Raw genomic sequence first — 25,158 nt, 5'->3', positions numbered from 1 at the left:
GGACTGTGCATGCTGTGTGACTGTCCCAGTGAGCTTAAACTGTCTTGCTAAACAGACTGATACCTACACACGCTCTGCTCTGTTTGTGGGGAAGGACTCCAAAAACTTTTTTTTTTTTTTTTTTTTTTTTTTTTTTTTTTTTTTTTTGCTATATAGCTGTTAAAATTGATTTCCTGCTTGAATCCACTTTCCATCATGACATTATGGACCACAAATCAGGATCTTGCTAAAAGATCTTGCCCTTTGCTGGCCACACAACATGTATGGGCAGTAGGGATGAAGGAGAAAAGGGATGCTTGTTTCTTTTTCCCAGCAGTTTTGCCAATGTCCAAGTTGGGACAACTCTAAGGTATTTCAGGTGTTAGTGAAACTGTGCAGTCGATTCCAAGCTTCAGTTTTGATACTTCTCCTGTTTTGGAAGTAGTGACCAAAGGCCAGGTACCTCTGTCACCCCTCAGCAGTCATGAGTCCTGGTGATGAGGGACCAGGCCTTAAATGCTCCCACTCCTGGAGATGCTGCTTTCCCCAGTTAAACCCCACCAGGTACCAGATTTCTATAACACAAGGTGCAGATAAATCTCCCCTGTTTTGAAACAGCAGGTGGGCACTGCACACCACAATTTCCCTGGAGCCTGAGGTGTGAGACAGCAGTCCTTGTCCTCCACCAGCCCTTGGGCTGTGCTGCCAAAACTGCTCTGACACAGCCAGAAGTGATGCACAGGGAGAAAAACCCAAAACCAGAACAGCAGAGGGGCCTCTGAGGCCCAGGCCAGGTTGTCAGCCTCCCTGACTGGTGACTCCCAAGCAGATGTAGCACAGCAGAGGTGAGCACTGGCTGGAGGGGCTGGGGAGGCAGCACAGGAGAGACCCCGTGCACAGAACCACAGGACCAGGCTGCTGAAGGGCTGTGCTGGTACCACAGGGTAGCTGGGACCAAGAACACAAATCAGTCCCACCTCCCCAGATCCACATGTACCAGAAAGAGGTCAAATGCATGGCTTGGCCAGCTGAGGCTGTTGCCAGCAGCAGCCAAGGAATTATTTCTGACCCCCATATGGCACTCCTGCCTCCCAAGTGATGCATTCCAGTCAAAGGCAATGTGCCTTTTCCTCACCCCCAGCACCAGTTTGGCTGGAAAGTGTAAAGTACCAGCACAGCTCCAGCCACAAGCTCTGTCATTTCAGAGAGGCCAAGCCAGGTTCAGTTGAGCATCCCTGCCTGTGCCCAGAGTGATTCCATGTTAACCCAACCAGGTGTGCATCACTTGCTCTCCCAATGACTTCCATCCATGGGTGGCTGTTTGTACAGGTCAGCTGCTGACACTGACTGAACTGAACTGATTTAACACCAGTGCCAGGTAAGAAGGTCCCATAATTGTATGCAGATTTGCTGTGCTATTTTCTCTCAGACCTACTTCATCTTCATGGCAAGCCAGCTAATGGAAGTAGTAAGAATCATAATCCTTATAAAGCTGTTTATTTGCCTGGAGATTTTTTTTTCTTTGGCTTATAATTGAAATAAAATCACATCCTTTCCAGTCCCTTGCTCTGGAGTGATTAAAAAAAAATATCATTATCAAAATGAGGTTTTTCCTTGCTTCACTTCCAGGCAGTTAGCCTTGTCTAACTAGGGAGCCTGCTCAGCCAAGACCCTCCTTTGTCAACAAACAAATTATCTTCCTGCAGAAGCTCAGGTCTCCAGCACCTCTGGAAGAATATTTAACATCCATTAGGAAGAGAACAGACGGTGACTAAACAGCTGACTTACAAATCCCAGCATGAGACCTAGCACTAAGTGGGATGCAGTCAAACCAGGATCTTATTTTCCTTGGGTATAATTTGGAAGATCAGATCTAATGTTTCACTCACTAGATGATGCTTAAAATTAGGGAAATATTAGTGTTTCAATGATGCTGATTTGTTTGGAATAGATAATACATTTTTAATCATGTGCATCATTTAGACTTTAAATTAGATTTAGAATTCAGGCTTTCAGCATATTTTCTGTTGAAGTGATTGCTCTATTACAGTAGGCAGTCTGAAATAAAAAAAACATTCAGATGTGTGCTGTGAAAAATGTTGGCTTCCACACATGCAGGTTTTTTGCTATACAAAATTGAAAAATGGCCCAAGTTGCAATGCCATGCTCACTTTAATATTTCAAGTCGGCCATCGGTTAATAAACAATTGAATTGTTATTTTAAATGTTGCCAATTTTTTTTTAAGGGGAAAGATTATAAAAAGAGTTGTGCAAGTGATACTAAGCTCATTACTAACAAGTGGCTTACTGTAAAATATTTGTTATAAAAACCCACAGCAGAGGATTACGAGGCTACATTTTGTTCCAAAAGAAATTAGTGCAGTCCAGAAGACAACAGATTAAATATTTCAGATGCTTGATAATGTACTGCATGAACAAATAACAGCAAAATGAGCCAAGTAATGAGTATAGCCATACAGGTTTCCTAGAAGTGCTAATCAAAAAGATCATATTGATTTAAGTTGTCTTGTAAAAATCTTTGGACTACAGTCTGTTCTTCATCCTTGAATAAACATTCACAGTAGTATTTGGGTCAGCACATCTATTTAAAGCAAAGGATGTTTAGCCCAGGAAAGCAGTCCTTAAGAGCAAAACAGTAAGAGGGAGGAATTTTCATGCAGTGTCTGGTGAGATCATGTCTGTGTATAAAAGCAAAAGAGAAGGTTCCCAGCTTGCATGAGGTGGGCTGAGGCTGTGAGGGTTCCATTCTGGCAGGGGAGGCTGGGGCTGCCTGTGGCTTTAAGCACTGTCCCAGTGGTGCCCACAGGCCACTGTCCCTGTGAGCTGGGGCAGCAGGAAGGCAGCACAGGGCAGTGCCTCCCCCAGCCTGTCAGAGAAGTTCTGCACACCCCCAGCACCCTGTATCCATCCATGGCCACCTCAGGGGGGTCTGTGTCTGGGGACAGTGCTAGCAACAAAAGCTTTGGGGAGAAAAGAGGTTTAGTAGGGTCAGGAGCCAGAACAGGGACCCCAGTTTGCTGCAGGACCACAGCTGCTAAGCCATGGCTGCGTGGCACTCTTCTGTGTTCTGTGGAAAAAGAGGAGGAAACACCAGTGGCACACCTGGGCTGGGAGTGGCCAGTCCCAGCTGGGTGACTCCAGCACAAGCTACACCTGTGCAAGAAAGCATCCTGTGTCAAATTGTGAAAGGAAACAGAAAATAACAGACTTTCAATCAGCAGTGCCTCACTTATTTCCTCTCTGTTTTTTCAGGTTTCGTTTGCCTCCCATGAAGACAGAAGCTGTTCTAGCTTTCACTGCCATCTCAGTGGGTTAGACATGAGCTTCCCTGGTGAATAAAAAACGAGTTAGAAAATTTTAAACCTGGGTTCCCATTCCAGAGCAACTGCAGTGGGATGAGTCAGGCACTGCTGCCACAGGATAATGAAGGAGAATGTGTATTTTAATGAGCCCATTTCAGAGCAGATGCACTAATAGCTTTCACAGCACCTCACAGCTGAGGGTGGAGGGCTGCGTGGGGTTCATCTGCTCCTGTGATGGCCAGGTGGCACCAGAAATGCTCTGCACTGAGGCCTGGCTTTCACCCCTGGGCAAGCAGTGCTTCCTGTGCTGCTGCTGGGGCAGAGAGGGACCTGCACCCCTGCCCAGGGGGATCTTCCCTCTGCATCCAGCTCAGGGATCCCACAGACACCTCTGGCTGCTGACGTTGCACAGCATGGGTATGTACAGCCCTAGCTGAAGCTGCTCTGCTCATGGGTCCCTTCTGCACGTATGGAAGCCCCTCTGCTATAAAAAGAACATTTCTGACCCCTGTGTGGCATTCCTGCCTCCCAAAGACCTTGGGGCTGGTTGAGCCGTGTTCCCAAGCCTTGTCTGCTTGGATTCATGTAGTGGCAACAGCTGCAGCTTGGGCTGTGTGACCACTCATGGCAGGAGAGCTGGGCTCTCCCTTCTGCCCTGCTCTGCACACAGCCCACTCACCCTGGCCTGATCTCCATGGAGATAAATGCATCCAGCACAAAGCTCCTACAACTGGGATACACGCCTCAGGTCCAAGAAAAGGATAAGGACATGGGGACTAGCCTCCCACAGTTCAATCATCTTTGAATGCATTTACTTGTAGAAAGAGGATGAATTTTTATAGGGATAGAGATGTAAGGCACAACCAGTGCTCTGAGACCACAGAGGAGAAAACTGACATTTTCCTGTACAGGGACAACACAGAGATGAACAAAGCTGCAGTGCTGAAGTAAAGCTGCACCAAGGTGCTTTTCACATAAGCTATTAGGATTCAGCTCTACCATCATCTTTGATTTCCTAACATTCATGCAAATGTTGTCCAAGACATGGACTGTTGGTGAGCAAAGTAAAGGTTACAGTGCAATCAGCTGCTGTTGCTGCATGGGACAATGAGGTCCTGATGTATACACTCAGCTGGTCACTGGAAGTGTTCCTGAAGTCTGTACACTATTGTCATCATTGTTGTGATCTCTGTCAGCAGCACCACCACATCACAGTGAGTTGGACTTGGTCCTTCCATGTTGTGTAAGTCTCAGGCTTATCCTTGGCACTGAAAGGATTGCACCTGCCCATGCTGATCCTTTTCCATTTATTCACAAGCTCTCAGGTTTGAGAGTGGGAGAGCACCCATGGGTGAAGTGCAGCTGGAATAAACTGCACATGCCAAAGGATGAAGGATGGATGACAAACCCCCAGGTGTCTAGAGGGCTTTTTTCCCTCAATGGCTCCTGACTGAATAAAGCCATACTGGAGCATGACAAAGGCACTGATGGGATGTGTTCATTACCCTCCTAATCTTCATGAGTTACTGACTGGTGTGTGACTAGCAAGCCTCTCTGATCGCTTGTCAGGCTGATCTCAGAGCCAGTCTATAGTGGCATAAGGTACTGGTGGCCCTGCTCACCAAAATGGGAGAGACACAACTCCTCCACACCAGACATAGTCTCTAAATTCCATTCCTGAAGAAAATTCCTAGGGTAGTTACAGAAACTGTGTATGCCATATTTTCTTGCCCAGGCCAGTGTCCCAGCAGACCATGCAGGATTTCAGTTATCTTCCCTCTTTCCCTGGTGCCACCTGGGCATGCCATAAACTGTGGATAGCAGTGAGCCAAAACCCTCATCTCCAAGGCACTCTCCAAGAACCAATGTACTACGAGCTCACTTTTATTAATTTTAATTTAGAGTTCTTATGACAGGAACAATGCAAACAATGCAAATATTGACTCCATCATGGGAGTGCAAAGGTTTGCCTGCACAGAAAAAACACACGGTATGCCCAAAACAGTTGTTCTATATTCAGTAAGTTTATTTTGGTCTCATGTGGGATTGACATAAGTGACTCTTGAAGGGAGTGACCTCTCATGCCAAGCCCCAGCAGTGTGCACCAGTGCAGCAGCATCTTCCTGGTACAACAGCAGAGTTTTCAGGGGACCTTTGCATTTTGCCTCAAGCGGGAAAATCATTGCTCTATGTTAGTTCTTCTGTCAAGAGGAAACCTTTTCCTTTCCAAGAAAGGAAACCATAGACAAGTGAAGAAAAAGCAGGTGAAGAGGACAGATGGACCTAAAACTCTTTGGGGCAAAACTCAAACTTTGAAATGTCTGTGAGTAACACACCTTGCCAATACCGCAAAGACTTACTGGCCCATTGGTCTTCCAGGTGGCCCATCTCTTCAGGCAGGTGATATCTCTCTGCAGAACCACGGGTGGTGTCTCTCAGCAGAATCTCAGCAGAATGTCTGACACTGTGAGTCAGCAGCCCTTGGAAGCCACTCCAGCCTTGCCGGGGCAGCCAGCAGTGCCCCAGGGCAGGCATTCCTCCCCAGGAATGCTGGTCAGCCAGAGGTGTGGGCTGGGCTGGGCTGGCAAAGCTCCTCCTGCAGGAAACAAACTGTGGCTTTGGGGGTGAGGGTGGGAATACAGTTCAGCGGGATGCCACTTCTGCCAGAAAATTCTTAGTCCTCACACAGAAAAAGCCATTTGCACCTTCCTCCTTCGTTTAAGAAAGCAGTGCTGATGTCAAGGAACCTCCTCTGATCCCAACAGAGTCATGTCCAAGGGGAGGATGCTAATGAGAGCTGAGGCTCAGTGAGAAATGTGGTTAAATGGAGCTACCACACAATCATGTCAATTCCATAGCCTAGCATTGAAAGGAGGAAGAGAATAACAATAAATATATATGCCTCAATTTTTAAAAAATTACAAGTAATGACATAATTAATATTTTCTGGAGGTCATTCTAGGACAGTAATACAGTGATTTAGGCCAGCTTGACCATACTGGAAGGGTGTGACTATGGCTTCCCTACCTTTTGTCCTCTGCCAGTCTTCCTCTTTGCTGAACCATGGTCCAACAAGCAAGTTACCACAAAGAAAATTTCTTGAATTGCACTGTGAAAATGACAAATGTGGTCAAAAGAAACCTGATTTCAAAAGGTGATTCAGTTTATATGTGTAGAGCAGTAGATAATCTCTCAGCCTGCACCTTCACTTAGCTCACAGTAACATATGAATATGCCCACAGCCCTGGCAAAAAACAAACAAACAAACAAACAAACAAACAAACAAAAAACACCAAAAGAAAAGTCAAAATATTAACTTCACAAATTAGACTGGAGGCAGAGTTTCAGCCCATCATTATACAGACAGATACTGTGCACTGCTGGTATAGCACTTCATTACACCAGCTAAGCCAAAACTTCTAAAAAAATTTATTGTATTGGGTAAATTCTCCCGTACTTCCCAGCATCAGCACCATAACATAATTTCCAGGGTTTGAAGATTGCAGTGTCTGGAAAGAAAACACTCAAGTTCAGGACATACCTTGAAATAGCCATATCCACTCACTTTTGACACACACCAGCTGTACACGTAAAATAAACAGTCTGTGCAATCAAACTGCACACCCTGATATTTCTGCTACTCCTGACTGTGATTTAGAGGCTGTAAGTTGAAAGTATAAACAGAATATGAAAGCCATACAAGTCACCTGTCTGTTTTTCCCCAAGCAGCTTTATTTGCCTTTGATGATACAAAATTACTCTTAGAAGTCTAACAGATCTTCTGCAGGGAGCTATGTTTTGCAATTTTCTTCAAATGAACCTTGTGGTTGAATAAGTGTTTTCAGCCCAAAGTTTACAGACTTTTATGGAAATAGAGACTGGTTTTGGTTCCTTCAAAGCCAATAGAAATTTTGTCAGCAACTCTGGAACAAGCAGAAACAACTTTCTTAGCACAGAGAAGCTCACGAGGCTGTCTCAGCTCAATTTTTCAACCTTATATGCCAGCTTTCTCACCTGATATTCAGGGTATAATCAGCTCCCAGTGGTCCTGTTAGAAAAAAGGCCATTTTAAAGCTCAGACCCTTTACAACTGAGCTCCTTATCTCCTAGAAAAGAGAGTCTGGTGAGTTTCTACCTACAGCACTTTATTTTTAATGGGTTAACTCTTGCTCTGTAGAGATTGGCAGTGGCTTGTATGGAGTGAGCAGGCCCTGGTGAGCAAGGCTGGGGAAGGGCAGCAATAATCTCTGCTAGGATGTTCTCATTCTGCAGCCTCCACTGATGCTTCAGGGAGCAGAGTCCTCAGGCACCAGTGTTATGTGGGTGCCCCTGCTGATCTCACCTGGGTTACTTCAGAAGCAATATTGTTTCCTACTGCTTCAAATTCTGGAAATGTTTAATTAAATGATTAATAAAAATAATTCATTAAAAAAAGGTTGATTTCTTGGGGTTTTTTCCCTGCTGGTCAGATCAGGCATTCTCCTGATCTTCCTCTTATTTCCAGAAAAGAGTTACTGGAGAAAATACTGCATTTCTACAGCTTCTGGAATTGCAACACATTGCCACAAGTCCAGGAAAAAAAAGCATTGCAGAGAACTTCAGTTCCTACAGGCCATTTGTGGTTTCCCATGTACTGAAATTCTCAACTGGAAAGACAAACAAGAGGATAAATAGGCATAGCTGAGACACCAGAAACAGAAGTATTCAGGTGACTTTCAAAGGCAGAAAGAGCAGTTAGAAGCCAAGGTTCCATCAGGCAACTAAACAATCCTAATGGCCACTGCCCCTCATGGTCATGTCCCTCCTGTTTACTGAAGTGCAGTGATTCTGTCATCAAGGTGACACCAGACTGTCAGGTTTGTTCAGGACAGTGCTGTGAGCAATGGGCACTTTTGGAACACTCAGAAGGTGCTGGAAAACACCCTCCCATGGGGCCACTACTGGAAGTCACTGCAGTCAATAAATCCTTTTGCTCTCAATTGTTTGGGTTTCTCCTAGAAACAAATATTTACCAGCTTCTGGTTTGGACAGTCTTCTAAAGGTCGCAAATGCTCGCTCCAAGGGGAGCCAGGCTATTCAACCTTAAACTATTTAACCTTGGCTTCCTGTGGCAGGCTGCACTGCCATAAAAGCAGGCATCACTATGGGACGTATGTGCAAGGATGGGGGGGTAAAGTTCTTCTCCCCTTGGCCCACCTCAGCGTGTTATTTTTAAAAGCTTGTGTGTTCAGTGATGAAAATAGAGATCTTCATTCTGCTTATCCTTTTGGGTGGGTTTGATGTGTTGGGTGCTAATGGTATGCTGGGAAATTAGAATTACTTTCTCATTTAAAAAATGTGAATGGAGGGAAGAGAAAAGGAATTTCTTGTGATTGTTATTAGTGGTGAAAATTTGTATTAGGAATAAAAAAGGGTTCAGGTTTTCCAAAACAACTTTAGTCCTTCTATTTCCCCTACACAACTATAGGTGGGAAGCTGTAGCTCCAGCAAAGCTTCAACTCAGCTACTAGTTTCAAATTCTGAAGACTATTCAGACATGAAATGATCTCTATCAGTATTTCTTATACCTGCCTTTCATTTCATCATGACCAAAAATTCCAACCAGGAGAATCGCTGGGGAAGGTATAATCCAACTTCGTATCTTGACTCTTTTCAGCATAATTTCTAGTTACACCAATCACTGCATGCTCATTTGGGCTCCTCACTTCTGAAGATAAAAAAATGTGTTCTGAGCAACACCTTCTGCATGGTGAAGTGGTTTGGGGTTTGACTTTTAAACTTTAGTCATCTATCCCGTTCCTTTTTTTCCTTGTTTTGGTTTTGGTCTGTTCTCTAGTGGCATTAGAGGAGGTGGAGCCTCCCAGGACTGGGAACCACTAGCTCTTCTGAGTGTGAGCCTTCTTGCTTGGGTTCAGCAAGAACCAGCTCACTTCCTTTAAGACTCATTATTTTTGTCATCTGACCTAGAAAAATCACAAGAGACCAAGGTCCCCCCTTGCATGTAGGTCAGTCATGTCTTGGGAAGTACAGGGTTTGCTTTCTCACCTCTGGGAGGGAAATTGATATGGTTGTCATGATTTTCCAATTTGATTGCTGTACTGAGTGTTGGGTGTTTCCTGCAGAGGCATAACATGTAATATCACAGATACATTATATATATATATATATATATATATATATATATATATGCAGGCCAATAATAACAGCTTTAAATTAGGAAAGAGTTTCCAACAGTAAAGATAACAAAAGGCTAGGACAAGTTGCCTAGGGAGGTTGTGAGGTTGCCATCATGCATGGCATAATCTCTAAAGTGTGCTGTAAAAAATATATTCCTTACAAATCTGCCTGGAGGCGAGGAGATGGATTAGATGGCATTTTGAACCCCTCTGAGGGCTGTACTTAAGGATCTTCTGCTCCTAATAAGCATTCAGTCACAAAGTCCTCAGGCTTTGGTGATTCACACAAGTGATTTTCTAAATAGAGGTGTTTTACTGAAAAACAAAAGCTTTAAATAGGAGAAAGCCTGGGATGCATGCTGGTGTGTGATGCTTTGGAGACATCGTAATTGCTGTTTGCAAAATTTACCAAGCATGTCAGTAAGCTGAAAATACACAGGACAGGGCATGCAAAGTGTCTGCCTGAAAGCACTGCCTCTCTTCACAGGAAAAGCCATTGGAAGGTCAGTGCCCAACATCACTGCTCTTTATAAAGCTGCTTCCCAGAGATGTCATGACTTGAGAACTTCTGCTGAGATAGATCCATAAAAAATGCATTTTTGACAACTGAATGCAATAATGTGGAAATGAACTCCACTATCACTGATGTCAGAGCTAGTTTTTTCTTGTTTTTTTCTCCTACATGTCATAAAGATGAATAAAACAGCTAATTTTCTTTTTATATTGGTAGAGGAGGAACATTTCTTGTTCTGGATATTAGTAACTTGCATTTCTGAATGTCACTTTCTTCTCTCTTTTCTTGAGGAGAAGGAACAAGATGTGGAAAATATCACTAAGCCAAAAAAACCAATAAGCAAGACTAACAACAGCCATATTCTTCTGATCCATGCTGTACCACACCAAGTTGAAAGAGCTGCAGCAGAGAGACCCCCTTGTAGAATTGGAAGCTGCTTTTGGTAAAGGTTTGCCAGACGATGCAATGCCAGCGAGACTGCTGGGATACAACGAGACAAATTCTGGAGGAATTATGCCTCCACATTGGCATACGTTGTGTTTCCTGAAATCCTGCAGGGCAAAATCACTTCCCCAATGTGCTGCTCCAGCAGGACAGAATGACTTCACAGGGGAAATCACAGTCACACTAAAGAAGCTCACAGAGGGATGAGATAGTCCCAGCTTTGTGGGGAAGGACTAGAAATCCTGGGCACTGGGCTTTTCCCCCACAGGTGTGAGGAGCTCCCTGAAGGACAGCAGGGCAGGAAGCCTCAAGCAGGCTAGATGGGTGCAATTCCAGGAGAGGCTAGCAGAGCTAGCAGAGCCTGGGTCTTGCTGAAGGAAGAAGAGGGAAGCAGAGGAGCCTTCCTGGCTTGCCTCCATCCCAGCAGGAAGGGTTTTGGAGGCTGTGGTCCCACCTCATATCCTTCTAAATCAGGCTCCTCCAGAACTCCTGATCAGGTGGGGCTCTTTTCCAGGTGGAAGCTGGTGGTAAATCCATGGTGCACCAACAGCAGAGCTTCACCTGCCCCTGCAGCTGGCCTGGCCTTTGGGTTCAGGTCAGAGCACAACTGATTTCTGCTGCCTTGCTGGATGCATGGCATAGGCAGAGCACGTTTCTCTTCTCTCATGGGCACCCCACACGTCCCATTTGAGTCATGATTATATGAATTTGATGTCAAATGAATTTTCTCAACTGTGTGGTGCCACCCAGTGCCATTTTCCTAATCTCCGCGGGGCTCTTACCCCGCACACTGCCCCACTTGTTTGGTCTCAGTGTGAGGATGCTCAGTAACATTTTATTGGAGAAACAGCCATAGCAGGGAATTAAGGGGCGGCCTCATTCAGAGGTGTTAGTGGCTGAGTCACTGGGATGTCATTCAGGCATGAGGACAGACTGTGAAGGCCTTCAGATCACATGCGTGCATGACATTTAGAAGAGGTGGGTGACCTCACAGGAGATTATCTGTGAGCTCTAAATTGGCCATAGAAAGTGGCATTGGAGGCCTTCATTTACCCTTGATAACCTTCAGCAATAAAAACAGAGGATGAGCATATGGATGTGCATGCAGGGAGTGTACAAGAAGTGCCGAGAACATTGTGAAGGCCAGAGGGCTGGTAAACCATACCCCAGCTCCAGGGACACGTGTCTGTCATGGAAAGAGGGAGGAGGAGGACTCTACGTGCTTCACAGGGCAGAGGACTTTATTTGCTTTTGATTTTGTGTGTGTGTGCATTTGCTACCTCTCTGTACAATAAGACATTTAAGAATTTGCGCTTTTTACCTAGTTTCTGTAGGAAAGCACAAATCTGGATATTCCCCTGACCCGTGTAATTCTAGGTCATCAGGTCAGGGCCAGGCTTGTCAGCAATGGTGACAGCAACCAGCAACACTGAGAAGCAGAGCCCTGTTTACTCAAACCCTGCTGTTTCCTCCACTGCTCACCAGCATCTCCAAATCAGCACTTCAGCACATACAAGGACTAAGGGTGGAATCAAGGAGAAAGATGGTTTTCCTAAGTTCAGTAACAATAATGATCCAAAGGGCCTTAAGATTTGTCCTCAAGTTTTGGCTTCCTCTAAGTGTTTACCTCTCATGGTTCAGTCCAGCACATATCTTTCTCCACCCTGCTGGACGTGCTCGGGTGAACCTGCTGAGCTATCTGTTCGAAAATTTGGGAAGGAAGAAGTGGTATGGAAGCAGGGATTTTAGAATCACAGAATCATTAGAATAGTTTAATTTGGAAAAGACAGGATCACTAAGACCAGTCTTTAACCCAGCACTGCTAAGTTCACCACTAAACAGTGTCCACTGCCCTTCTCTGGACTTACTCCAACCCCTCAGTGTCTTTCTTATAGTGAGAAGCCCAAAACAACACAGGATTTGAGGTGTGGCCTCATCAGTGCTGAGTTCAGGGGGCAATTCCTGCTCTGGTCCTGCTGGTCACACTATTGCTGACACAGACCAGGTGACTTTGGCCTTCTTGGCCACCTGGATCATGCTGGTTCATTTTCAGCCTCTGCTGACCAACACCCTGTTACTCCACACAGCTTTCCATCCATTTTTCTCCAAGTCTGGAGTGTTGCTTTGGGTTGTTGTGACCCAGGTGACGGACCTGGCAGTTCCCTTTACTGAACTTCATACAACTGGCCTCAGCCCATCAATCCAACCTGTCCAATCCCTCTGCAGAGCCCTTCTGCCCTCCAGCAGGTCAACACTCCCACCCAGCTTGATGTCATCAGCAAATTCTGCTAAACAGGACTGGCTCCATAACTGAGCCCTAGGGAATACCAGTTGTGACCAGCTGTCCTCTCAAAGTTGAAGGTCTTTTTCCAAGAGTCAAAAACTTTTATTCTTTCATGATGGCTTTGCCTGAGACACCTTCCAACCATCACATCACCCACAAGTTCTCTGTCCACAAACCACAGGTCCACCAGGGCACCTCCCCTGGGTAGCTCACTCACCAGCTGTGTCAGGTCATCTTCCACACGCTCCAGGAACCTCCTGGACTCTTTCCTCTCTGCTGGAGTGTATTTCCAGCAGACAACTGGAAAGTTGAAGGCCCCCATGAGAAAAAAGGCCAGTGATCGTGAGACTTCTCCCAGCTGCTTATATTTCATCTGCCTTACAAGAATATTTAATCGGCTTTACCTGAAATAAATCTTCTCCCTGCCCCGTTTCTCAAAGCAGAAGCCTAACCTAGGCTGTTTTCTGGCTCTCAGCCCCACCTTCCACTTCTCATTTGCTATGAGTTCATCCCACTTGCACTATTCTCCTGCACTTGATGGGTTGATCTACTGGATTGGGATTGCATTGGCCTGGCTTTTGGTAGCAGGAAGACCACAGAAATGGCTGTGAGAAGCTGCTGGAAGCTTCCACTATGTCTGGCAGAGCCAATTCCTGGTGAGTCCAAAGATGGATGGGCTGCTGGCCAAAGCTGGGCCCGTTAGAGATGGTGGTAACATCTCTGTGATAACATATTTAAGAAATTAAAACAAAAATTGTGGCACAATTGTAATTTTTGGTCAGAGAAGAGCAGGGTGAGAACATATGAGAGTAATAATGCTGCAGACACCAAGGTCAGTGAGGAAGGAGGGGCAGGAGGTGCTGCAAGTGCTGGAGCAGAGATTCCCCTGCAGCCCCTGGTACAGCCCATGGTGAAGCAGCTGTGCCCCAGCAGCCTGTGGGGATCCACAGGGATGCAGAGATCCATCCACAGCCCGTGGGGATCCACAGGGATGCAGAGATCCACCCTCAGCCCATGGGGATCCACAGGGATGCAGAGATCCACCCTCAGCCCATGGGGATCCACAGGGATGCAGAGATCCACCCACAGCCCATAGGGATCCACAGGGATGCAGAGATCCACCCTCAGCCCGTGGAGGAGCCCCACACCAGAGCAGGTGGGTGCCTGAGGGGAGGCTGTGATCCTGTGGGACACCTGTGGCGAGAGGGGCCCTGCTCCCATGCTGGAGCAGCCTGTCCTTGGAGGCCTGCACCCCGTGGAAGAGTGACCCACACCGCAGCAGCTTGAGGGTGAGGGTTGTCCATGAGATGGATTCACACTGGGAAGTCCATGGAGAACTGTCTGCCTTGGGAGGGCCCCAGGGTGCAGCAGGGGAACGACTCCTCTCCCTGAGCAGCAGGAAAAGCCCTGGGAGATGAACAGATCACAGCCCCCATTCCCTGTCTCCCTGCACTGCTGGAGTAGGAGGCGGAGCTGAAAGGAAGGAGGGGTGGGGGGAAGGTCTTTTTAAGGGTTTACTTTACTTTATCCCACTCTGATTTTGTTAGCAATAAATTCTCTTCATATCTCTAAGTTGAGCCCTTAATGGTATTTGCTCCCAGTCCTTACCTCAACTCATGAACCCCTCATTTTCTCTCCTCTGCCCAGCTGCAGAGGAGTGAGTGAGCTGCTTTGGTGGGTGCCTGGCAGCTGGCCACTGTCAAACCATGACATCTGCTCATATGGATCCTCTTCATGCCCAAAAAATGTGTGAATCCTGCCCCTTGCGTCCAAACTTGCCTCACAGGGTCAACAGCTGTGTGTTAAGGATAGAAGATCCAGGGCTTGGATTGTCAGTCTCCTGTTGGAAGGGAGATGTGCTATGGACCCTGCAATTGCTCAGCTAGGGAAGTATTAGATGGAAATGAAGAACCACTGTATCAGATGAAGATCATTCTCAACAGAAACTATTGCAGTACCTGTAAAAAACATTCACTGTGGATGCAGCATCTGTAAGAAAGGCAAATTTAATTCCAGTTTCACTAAAGATACAGCGAAGGATTAAATCACTTTTCACAGTATGACATCCAGATGGAATCAAATTTGATTAGTTACCAGACAAAATTTAACATCCACCAGTGCTTAAGAAACCCCCAGCTGGTATCAGGGCCAGAGAACTCTCACTTCACTTGCACTTGCAGTCAGTCACCAGCCTTCTGCAGGATGCCTTGGAAAGCATCCACCTCATAGATTACTGCAAAGTAATGTAATGGGAAGTAAATAGAACATTTTCTATTGCTATTTTATAAATGGGTTGAAACATCTTCCAAAGACACAGGAAAACTGGATTTTACCAGGTTTGACTGATCTTATATCCAACTCTCAGGTTTTTTTGTCTCTACAGAATATTTTATCTTGGAGCTGCAGTATTTTTTGAGGACTCAAAAACTGGCTTTAGGGGAAGTTTTCTTTGTAATTATTTATGCACCACTAGTACTAGGCAGCCCATATACCAAAATTAGGATCTTTTTTCCAAGCGCATTATTTAATCTGCAAAAACTCACTCAAATTAAATATGCACACATTAGAGAAACTGGGACTTAGTCACAAGGGCAAAAGAAAATTGTTTCAATATTTTGCCCCTAAAGCTAAAGAAGAGATGCAACTATTTTTCTTGGATCCTCTTCCATGATACTCTTCTATCAATTTTTTTATAATTAAAAAATGGCCAAAGTGCCAGATTTTTTTAATGTCCTCTCATAAATAATTTACAGACTGCATAAACCACGAGATAAATAAAAAGACCTTCTTTCTCACCCTTGTGAGTACACTAAGCATGGTCCTGGTGAGATGCCATTGAACTCAGTGAGCTGTGCTCTAGAATCTGATTTGGGGAACTCACATCCATAAACACAGTTGCATGTAACTACAGATGTTTTACTGATAAAGTATGTAAAGCAGCACAGTGGGGAAGTACTGGTTTTTGGGGGGTTTTTAACTCCTTGCTTTTATTACTAGCTTACACTATCACAGAAAAGATAAAACTGCCAGGTTAGTTCTATAATTCAAATTAATGCATAAATCCAAGCCTCCAGAGTTTTAAGACAAATAACACTATTTGCCTCAGAAGTGCAGAAGCAATATAATCTGTTAACTGAAAGTGATTAAACCAGAGTAACCAATGGAGACACATTCAAACTCCCCAAAATTTTCAAGTAACAGTAATTATTATTTTACCTCTAGCTTTATCTTTACCTCTAAGCTAAATGTGTTTGGATTTTTTTGTGCAGATAACTATAAAAATCATTAAAGTGTGGTTTTGTTCACCAAAACTCTCTTCCCAGATGTGTTGGGGTTTTGCTGTCTCATTAGACCAAACACTTTGCAGTGGGCACTGCATGACGCCTATTTCTGTTTTTTCTAAACAGAACATGCTGCTACAATATCATTGAGCAATTTGTCTTAGAGTAACAAAATCTCTTTTTTGGCATTAGGAGAAAAAAGAAAAAATTAAAATGCAGAGCTCTGGGTTGGGAGTTAATGAAGGAAACTCTCCCCCACCTTTCATGGCCAGTGCTTGGTGACAGAGGGACAGAACTGTCCCTTTGATTTACTCTCACACCAGCACCACAGAGAGACCACAGCAGAGGTGACACTGAAATCCAGGTATCCTGCTTTGTGTCACGGGTCCCCTCTGAAAGGGTCGGGGATAGGAGGGGAGCTGGTCTCTGGCTCAGCTGTGGGTGTTGCTCTGGTGCAGCCATTCCTCTGGCTCCTCTCTCCACGCTGGTCACAGGGAGGTGTTCATACACACCCCTCAGTGAGTCTGGCTCACACCCACAAAGACTCCCTTGTGGCCACAGGAAATGGGCATGGTTTTAGCATGATCTGTTATTTTGTATTTCTGTGCTCGTTCTTCATTGTAAGACCTCAATCCTTCCCTAAATTTGTGCCAGACTCGAGCACCTGGGGAATAGAATTTCCCATGCCAGAAGTACCAGGCTGCAGAGTTGCCTGGGACATCTTTCACTGGCCTGTGTGCACCCTACAGTCTGAACCTTTAATAAGGCTTAGATGAAAAATAACCTCACTAGCACAAGATGGTTCAGGCCAGTTGTAAACTGTTTGCTAGCTGAGACAGAGAATCTTCATGACCTCCTTTTTTCCTAGTACTTGGTTGCTGATTTAATGTTCTATTAAGGGTTTCTTGTGGTCCTTAGACTTAACTCGGGGTTGTCACTGATCCCCACTCTCAATTAGCTGTCAGTCTCAAGGCAGTGTAAAAATTTTCATTTAAAATAAAGACAAAGCTCAGAAAAAGTATTCTTTGCCTCTCACTGGTCCCTCCCCACTCTGAAGATGTTTTAGTGGCCCCTCGTGGTACCCCTCTGTTTGGAAGCAAGGATTTGAAATCTGGCAAAAGAGCCACACTCTTCTGTCAGGGACAGGTTTTCTTTCTTTCACCTACACATTCAGGTGTGAAGAGTGGGATGTGGCCCCAGCTCTCTCCATCCCCTGGAATTTTCACTGTGAAGTTTCCCAACTATAAAAGGAGAAGGGAAATGAGGCTTTACCTTTCCTCAGTTCTCTGAAATTAGTATTTTTTAAGTGAGTAAAGGAAACAAAAGCCAAGGCCCTGACTCATCTCACCTTCAGCATGCTTTTGGATTGAGGGATTACGTGTTTTCTCCTTTTTATAATTTCCAGACTAGTAGGAACAATGTAGTCCAGTATCAGTGACTGATAATGCAGTGTTGGGGAAAACTGTTCATTTTCCATTGAGCAGACATGTTAACCTCTTTGTGATGTAAATGAAAGCTGCTCCTGATACATTCCATCTCTTGACATTTCCATTCCAACCTGTCCTTCAGGGATGTTCACTTCCAAGAAATGCATTAAGGGAAATCAGAGCATGTAAGGATGAAGCAGGACAGTAAACAATGCTGACATTCCATATTCAAAGCAAAAAATACAAGAATGTCATTTTAATTGAGCTGCAGAGAGTACAGCTCCTTTCTAATTTCCTGTACACAGTAATGCAAATATATGGAAACTTAAAATTCAAAAATCATTTCTGTTAGCTCTTGTATTATCTGATGGAGCAAACAAGAATTAGATGGATGTCATTGTAAGTAATATTCAACTTGAAATCTGTTTTCTAACCAGAATAATTATCTTTATTTTATTTGAATAAACAAGAGCCAGGCAGAGAGTATGTAGAATAGTTTCAATCAACATTAGAAGAATATTATTAAAAACAGCTCCTCATATCCCTTTACAGTAAGTAACATAAAAGAGACCATGGAGACACAGTGTATTAAATTTCTCTTACAATAGATCTCATTTCCAAAAATGGAATATGCATCAGTCTTCTTTTATGTACAGTCCATATAATGCAAGCATCAAGGATTAACCACTCTATGAAGAGGTGCTGTGATCATACATTACTTTAGCCCAGCATCCATATCCCAGTATCCCCTTTTGATTTGAGCTTTTGAAGATAATGATCCTTCAGGCCATATTCATGAACATGTTCCATCAAGGCTGGATGACTGTTTGCTTGAATAAAGGTTGCAGGTTTTCTGTCAGCTACCTTACATCTTGTGTACTCATTGCATAAAGGTGGTGCATAAGTATCAGAACAGCAGTGCATTTTAGATTCTGGAGGAAAATAAATACTTTGTCTCTACAACAAAAGAAGAATTAAGCTCAACTCACCAGAAAGACCATGGCTTTTAATATTTTAATTTCCTTTATTACACATGACACATGACTCCTCTTCTATAACTAGGAACTCACAGCAGAGCATAAGATGTTATATCCCTCATTTATTCTGCGCTTTGTGAATTAATTTAAAAACTCTTTTCTACACATGGACATTTTTCAAAAAGAAAGAAACCAAATTAATTGAAAATAATGATGTAATTTTAAAATAGTTTTCTACTTTTGTTCAAACTTCAAGTTACACTACTCCCTTTCTCAGGTCAAAATCATTCCTGTACAATACACATATTCATAGCTAGTTGCTTTGTTCTGTTTTATTGCAGCACTACTTTCCTCTGTTAAACAAAATGGACAATGAGAAAGCATTGATATAAATGTACAAAGAAGATTCTTCTTGTGGGGTGTTGAAGAGTTGAGAAGTTCATAGTCTTCATACAAATATATAAAATATTTGAAATTTTCTCCATTCATTGGAATCCATTCAGTTTCACTTGTCAGACCTGTGCAAGAAACACAAGACCAATGATTATCAGTGCACTCACAGGTATTTTCAGATTATACAGAAAAGCTGAGAGGGGGAGGACACTCCCCACACCTGCAATTTTTCCTTCTCTGACAGCACTTGTTTATAGCTAAGCTCAGGGAATACAAATCTCTGTGATCCACTAGCTTTTCCCACCTATTCTCCAGATCTCTGTCTGATGAAACTTCATGATTCTGTCGAGACTTCAGGCCTCTGAAGCCTTGAGGTTTGTCCTTGGTACAAGCTGCTGTGCTCTGCCCCACCCCACTGCCCATCCCATCCCATCCCATCCCATCCCATCCCATCCCATCCCATCCCATCCCATCCCATCCCATCCCATCCCATCCCCTGCAGCAGAGCTGGTCCAGCCCTGCACACAGCCTGGGGGGACCAGCCCAGGGAAGCCCTGCTGCTGCTCCAGCAGGCACAGGAGGAAATCCTGCCTTGTGGCTCAGCAGTGGGGCTGTGTTGCAGGGAGTAGGGATGCATCAATTCATAAAAATCAAAATGGTATTTAATTTTGCCATTAAATACTGCTTACTGATATATACATATGTATGCCTGTGCATTTTTAATTTTTTTAACTGCTTTGGTTATCCTCTTCTCTTGCCTTTTCTGTTCTACCCATTAGCGTGTCCACTGCCCAGCACTAAGGACAGTATTCTAGAAATAGTAGCAATGTATTTTCTGTGTTCTTTTAATAAATCCCACTTATTTATTTACATATCTAAAGCAGAGTTGAGGGGGTACTTAGCTTCTGTCTGGGGAGTGATGAGCAATTTCCTTGACCCATCTACAGACTCTTTCCTGCAGTCACAGCTAATTTGAAGCCCAGCATAGGGCCTATTTCTGCTGTCTTTGAAGTTAAGAAATACCATGGTTGCTATTGATATCAGTGGTTCTAGACAGCTCAATATTGAAAATGTGAAAAAACGTATTGCAATTAACTCTCAAAAGGTCAAGACAACTCTATCAGCATCCATGTTTAATCAGCTAAGATATAAGTATTTGAGGTGGAGGAACATGTCTACCCTTTAACAACTGCTTAGGAAACAGAGAAAGTCACAGGACAGAATAAAAAATGACAACCTTCTATATCTCACGATGAGTTACGTGAAGGGAGTTTTTGCTGTGCTCCTGAACACATGCAGGCTGTGCAATTTGAGCAAACAGTGGAGGGACATTCAAAAGGCTGGGATTGCTTTGCTTTCAGAAAAAAAACTTTCCCTGGAGATGAGAGGTGCTGTTATGAGAAACCCTGCATGGCTTACACTGACTGCTTGAAAGTGATGGCAACCTTTAAATAAATAAATCAAATGTTAATTAATTTGTCTTGAAAGAAAGTGAGAGGGAGTCATTGTGGGCACAGTGAAGAGGCCACAACACCACATGTCCTGCTACCAGCACATTGTGGCCATTAGCAATCAAACAACATAGCCATCTCACAGCTGGGCTCAGTAAGGCAATGCACTGCTCTGCTTCAGCTGAAATTTCCTTCCAGTCAGGTAATTTAAGGTATTTCTCTTTCTGCTCTCAAAAACAAAATCCAACTTTAGGTCTGTATTTGATGGCTCCCTGGGATACACATGCACAAGTAATCCTGTCCTATATAATTACCTCCTGCCTACACACACTCTCCATGTGCTTCAGCATTCAGGATTATCCTCCTTTCTCTTTCAAACTCTTCTGTGCCTGTTCCTGAGTATCACAGGGTGGCTGTTTTTAAGAGGTATGTGAATAAAACATTGCTGGCTATGACTGAACTCAAGGGCCCAAGCCTGGGATCAGGAGAAAGATTGTGCAGGGCACACTGCACACTCAAATCTGAGCATGGTGTGGTCCTCAGCATCACAAGTGTTTTCTGATCCTTCTGCTGAAAGAGGCCAGTGACAGCTCCTACCTCCAAACACATCGTGGGCAGATTGTGGCATGGTGGACAGCTGTAATTTAGCATTCTGGGTTTTAGGATTACGTGACATTTTTTGTACCTTTCTAGCAGATTCAGCATCTTAGATTTAAGGCTGTGTTTCTGCAGGTGTCACCCTGGAGGACACATCTGCCTTGCATGGGAGCTACATGCTGATCTTGTTTAAGTAGTTTAATCTGTCCTTACTGCCTGAGCTCCTAATGACAGCCATCCTGTGCTGGGTACATCAAGTCCCCAAGGATCATGCTAATACAAAGAAGGTGGGTACAAAGCCCTTGGGTACAACAAAGATGGAGACAGACTTTCCTCTGTCTGGTGACAGGAAAGGAGACAACAGGCACAAATTGAAATACAGGGAATTTCATCTAGATGGGAAATAAAACGTTTACCATCAGGGTGGTCAAACACTAGTCCAGGTTGCCCTGGAAGGTTTTGGAATCTCCATTCTTGGAGATACTCAAACACTGACTGGACATGGCCAGCAATGACCTGAGCAGGACATTGGACTGAATGATTTCCTGAGCTGGTCTTGGAGCTCAGGCAGTCTGTAACTCTGGCAGAGGCTTTGCCTGTCCTAGGGGAAGTTGTCCTTTACTCATGAGGGCCAAGGTGGATTCATGGGCCATGTGCAAGGTCCCTCTTGCCCCTGCCTGGCCGTGGAGCCATCAGTGAGTTTACAAACTAAAACAGCAAGGTGCTATAAACTATATTACTGTGTTGCTAATAAGACAAGTAATCTGGTTGATGGGATTACTTTTGGTCACATGCTCTATTTTTTCAAATACCTCTTTGTCCTTTCTTTGTTTCCTCATAGTTCCCACAGCTTTGACCTTCAGCTCCCATTGGAATCAATATCCCTCAATACCTTCATGACCTCAGGGCTGAAAGGACCAAACTGGCATTGTATCCCATCCAGCCAAGCAAGCACCTCTCTGCTTCCCTCCTTCCATGACACAGGTCTCTCACTAGGCAATGGACCACCCAAAGGCCTGCTGTGTCCAGTTCTTCCAGTCACAACTGGGACACAGCAGCTCCAACCAAAGCAAAACCAGCCTTCTAGGTGACCATGTGCCTACAAGAGTAGCTAGTTAGCAGGAGGAGCAATAAAACCCAAAAACTAGAGTTCCCAGGAACCCTGCCATTTGACATCCAAAAGAAACAAAAACCAAATTGCCATGATGATAAATATTTTCATGGGGTTCAGGTGCTGAGGAAAATCAAGCCCACTCTTCTAAAATTTTGTCTAAAGCATGCTGCTTGCAAGTGGTGCTATTTTATCACCTGGTAACTGTATCATCTTTCTTTCAGGTATACTCTCTGCTTTCTGGTTGCTTATAATTACTACCTGAGCTCCCTTTGCAGTCAGTGGACTCTCTATTATCTCCCTGTGATGCTCTAATCCACTCAGACCCCCCACTGGCCACTGCAATTCTCCCTGTCCCAGCTCCCAAAGGCACGTTATTTTTAGAGCACAAACTCCTCCAGAGATCCATGGGAGCCTGTAAACTCAAAAATAGGTTGCTTATGGTACATGAGCAATGCTCACAGTTCTGCTCTCTGGTGATTCTTTCAGCTGCTGCTGCAGGTTACCTCCAGACTCCCTCGCTGCTCCAATCAGCCTCGCCCCGAACAGCCCTCAGCCATTTAAAAAAGAATATACTTGAGAGCAAATGCTTAAATGCTGTCCTGATTAAGGGTGGACATAAGCACATGCTTAGAAACACTTTGAATCATGGAATTAGAGGAGTTTTCAGTCTGCAAGGCTATGATTGCAGTCGGTTGGATGCCAGTGTTGGTTTCTGGAATAAAAAAGACTGGATCCCTGAGGTTTCTGACCACAGAAAAAAAGCAGTAGCTATTTCTATATAAGAACTTATTTAATGTATGTGCTGTTCAACACAAATACAACTTCAAAAATAAATGAAAATAAAGAAATTAATTGCAAAAATCTCACTTTTTTTTTTTTCAGAATTACAGTTTTTAATGCTGCATCTTCCTTTTATTCTCTGAAAAGCACCCAACTAGTTAACAGTAAGCACACAAAATATTTATTCTGGAAAAAACACTAGTAATTCCAGTTGTCAGTGTTTTCTCTTCTTAGAGAGCATTCTAGCTGAGAAAAGAAGAAATATTAAATCCATCCAGATTTTGGCTGTGTCTCCAATACAATGCAATATGAAATAAAATTACCACATTTGTTGTTAATATTATATAATTAAAGACCATGCATGAATCACTTGGGCACTAAATTTTTTTTTCATTATTTCAATAGTTCCCAGCCCTATATATTTAACCTCAAAATTCTGTTAAGGCATCCTCTTTTATAAGAAGTGACTTTACACAGGATAAAACAGACATTAGCACTTCGAAGAAGATCAGTGATTATAGCAAGTGCACCAAGGTTCAGTAAATGCCTCCCACTCCACAAGCTTCCAAAGTGAACGACCACATGATGTTTACTCCTCACCAGAACCCATTTATAGATCTCTTACTCACCACTACCTCAGTCAAAAATGCAACCCTCAAAAAGAGGCAGCAAGGAGAGCTCTATTTGGGGGCAGACACAGTTGGAGAGCTGGCCCTTGTCCTCACAACACTGTTTAGCCAGGCTGTGGATAATGGTCTAAGTCATCCACACTCTAAAGATTCCAAACTACTGAGTGTTTATTACATAGCAGGTGAACTGCACACGGACAACAGGTATGGCTGCTTGAGGAAAATTCTGCACCATTTGGAAAATTTGATAAAGAGGGTTAAAAAATGCCCCTACAAAAGTAGATCCTGCTGGAAATAAAGGTAATGACTTCTTATGGAATTAGGAGTCCCAGGAAAGAGTTTTGTTCCCATTATGTCATTTAAAAGACATCTGGCCATTCCCAGCAGACAGCACACTGGGAATGAAAAGGGTATCAGTTACAGTAAGGTAAGAAGGGGACAGAGGTCATGAAGGTCTGTGAGTCTGGAGCAGAATTAGCCTAGAATTACAAACACACTGCTCTACAGAAGGAAAAACCTGGGCAAAAGGTAAATCCAGGGACATGTCTCTTTTCATTGCTCCAGTGAATTATCAAGGTGAAATAAAGCCAGACTATCTCCTTAGACTCTCTAATTCTCCTACACATGTGGTAAAAGCCTTGACCTTTTGGAGACAGTAACCTGGAGTGCCAGGGGATCTGCTTTAATTCCTCTCCCCTCACATCCCTTTGATGGGCAGCACTTGCTGCAATCAGCTTCTCCCGTGCAATGACTTTAATATTTATGTCATATCGAGATCACTGTCCACACAGATGCCAGAGGAAGCAGTAGGAAGCCAAATGTGCTCCAGGTTAACGTATTAATACTGTGATGGGATGCCAGAGAGATGTTTTAAGTTGCAAAGGGGAGGGAGCTCATCCCTTGACTCCTTTCCAATGATATCTGGTTGACTAAGTGAAAGATCCTACTTTAAATTAAACTATTTTAATTTCCTGCGTGGTTTTTTACAAATTACTTCAACACATTTGTTATATTTCTGTCAGGATAATGAGAAGCTCTCATATAGCTGAGCATATATCACATGTCTTCTAAAATATGTTCTCTCTCATATTTTCTGGGCATTGTCCCTGTGAAGTACTGGAAAGATAAACATGTATGCATTTTTTAAAATGATTTTTAACTCCTTTCTCTTTTTTTGCCCTTTACCTACAGTCAGTAAAAATATGTAAGAAAGCAGCTGAAAATTGAAATGTAGGTTGCACATACACATACATGCAGGGTTTCAAAACAAAAAGAGAAAGGTCAGAATTTTTATCCTTTCAATTTGTCTGACAAAAAACACCAGGCAAAAAATATTTTCTACTGAAACACAAAAACAATCTTTTAAATAACAAACACTGCTATTCTTCACTGTGAAGAAATTATTGAAAGCCATGTGCTCTTTTGACATGCATGTGTTCTTTCTCTAATTTACATCTCAGTTCAGACAGAGTGGCATGGGGAGCAGGGCACAGTTTTGACCCTTTCACTGTTTGCAGCTCGGCAGGGCACACACAGAGGAGCTGCAGCCAAGGGCTGGGTAGCAGCAGGTCTACTCAGACACAATAGACCCTTTTATTTAACACATGAATAGTCAGGTGGAAACACTCCTTGTGCTACACTGCTATCAAAATTTCTTGTTGCCCGCACTGACACAAAGCTTTGACACCAAAGGAACTTGCAAGAGACACAACTTCACTCAGTGGTTCTGAAATGACAGCTGTCAAATGGAAGGCTTTCAGATGAGCTTGAATTCTAAATATTTGTTCTC

At 43.8% G+C, this 25,158-nt stretch overlaps 1 protein-coding gene across 6 annotated transcripts in view; it reads right to left on the bottom strand.

The window, feature by feature from the left end:
- Positions 1-17,921: 17,921 nt before the first annotated feature.
- SMPX (small muscle protein X-linked) overlaps positions 17,922-25,158 on the bottom strand; it is a 42,643-nt gene continuing 35,406 nt past the window's right edge. For all 6 annotated transcript variants that reach the window (XM_064407486.1, XM_064407488.1, XM_064407489.1 and 3 more), the window contains exon 5: positions 17,922-18,923. The gene's annotated coding sequence lies outside the window, so the exon portion shown is untranslated. The remainder of the gene's footprint in view (positions 18,924-25,158) is intronic.

Source organism: Passer domesticus, chromosome 2 (assembly GCF_036417665.1).
Source record: "Passer domesticus isolate bPasDom1 chromosome 2, bPasDom1.hap1, whole genome shotgun sequence".
Lineage (NCBI taxonomy): Eukaryota > Metazoa > Chordata > Aves > Passeriformes > Passeridae > Passer > Passer domesticus.
This window is presented reverse-complemented; position numbering and strand designations above follow the sequence as displayed.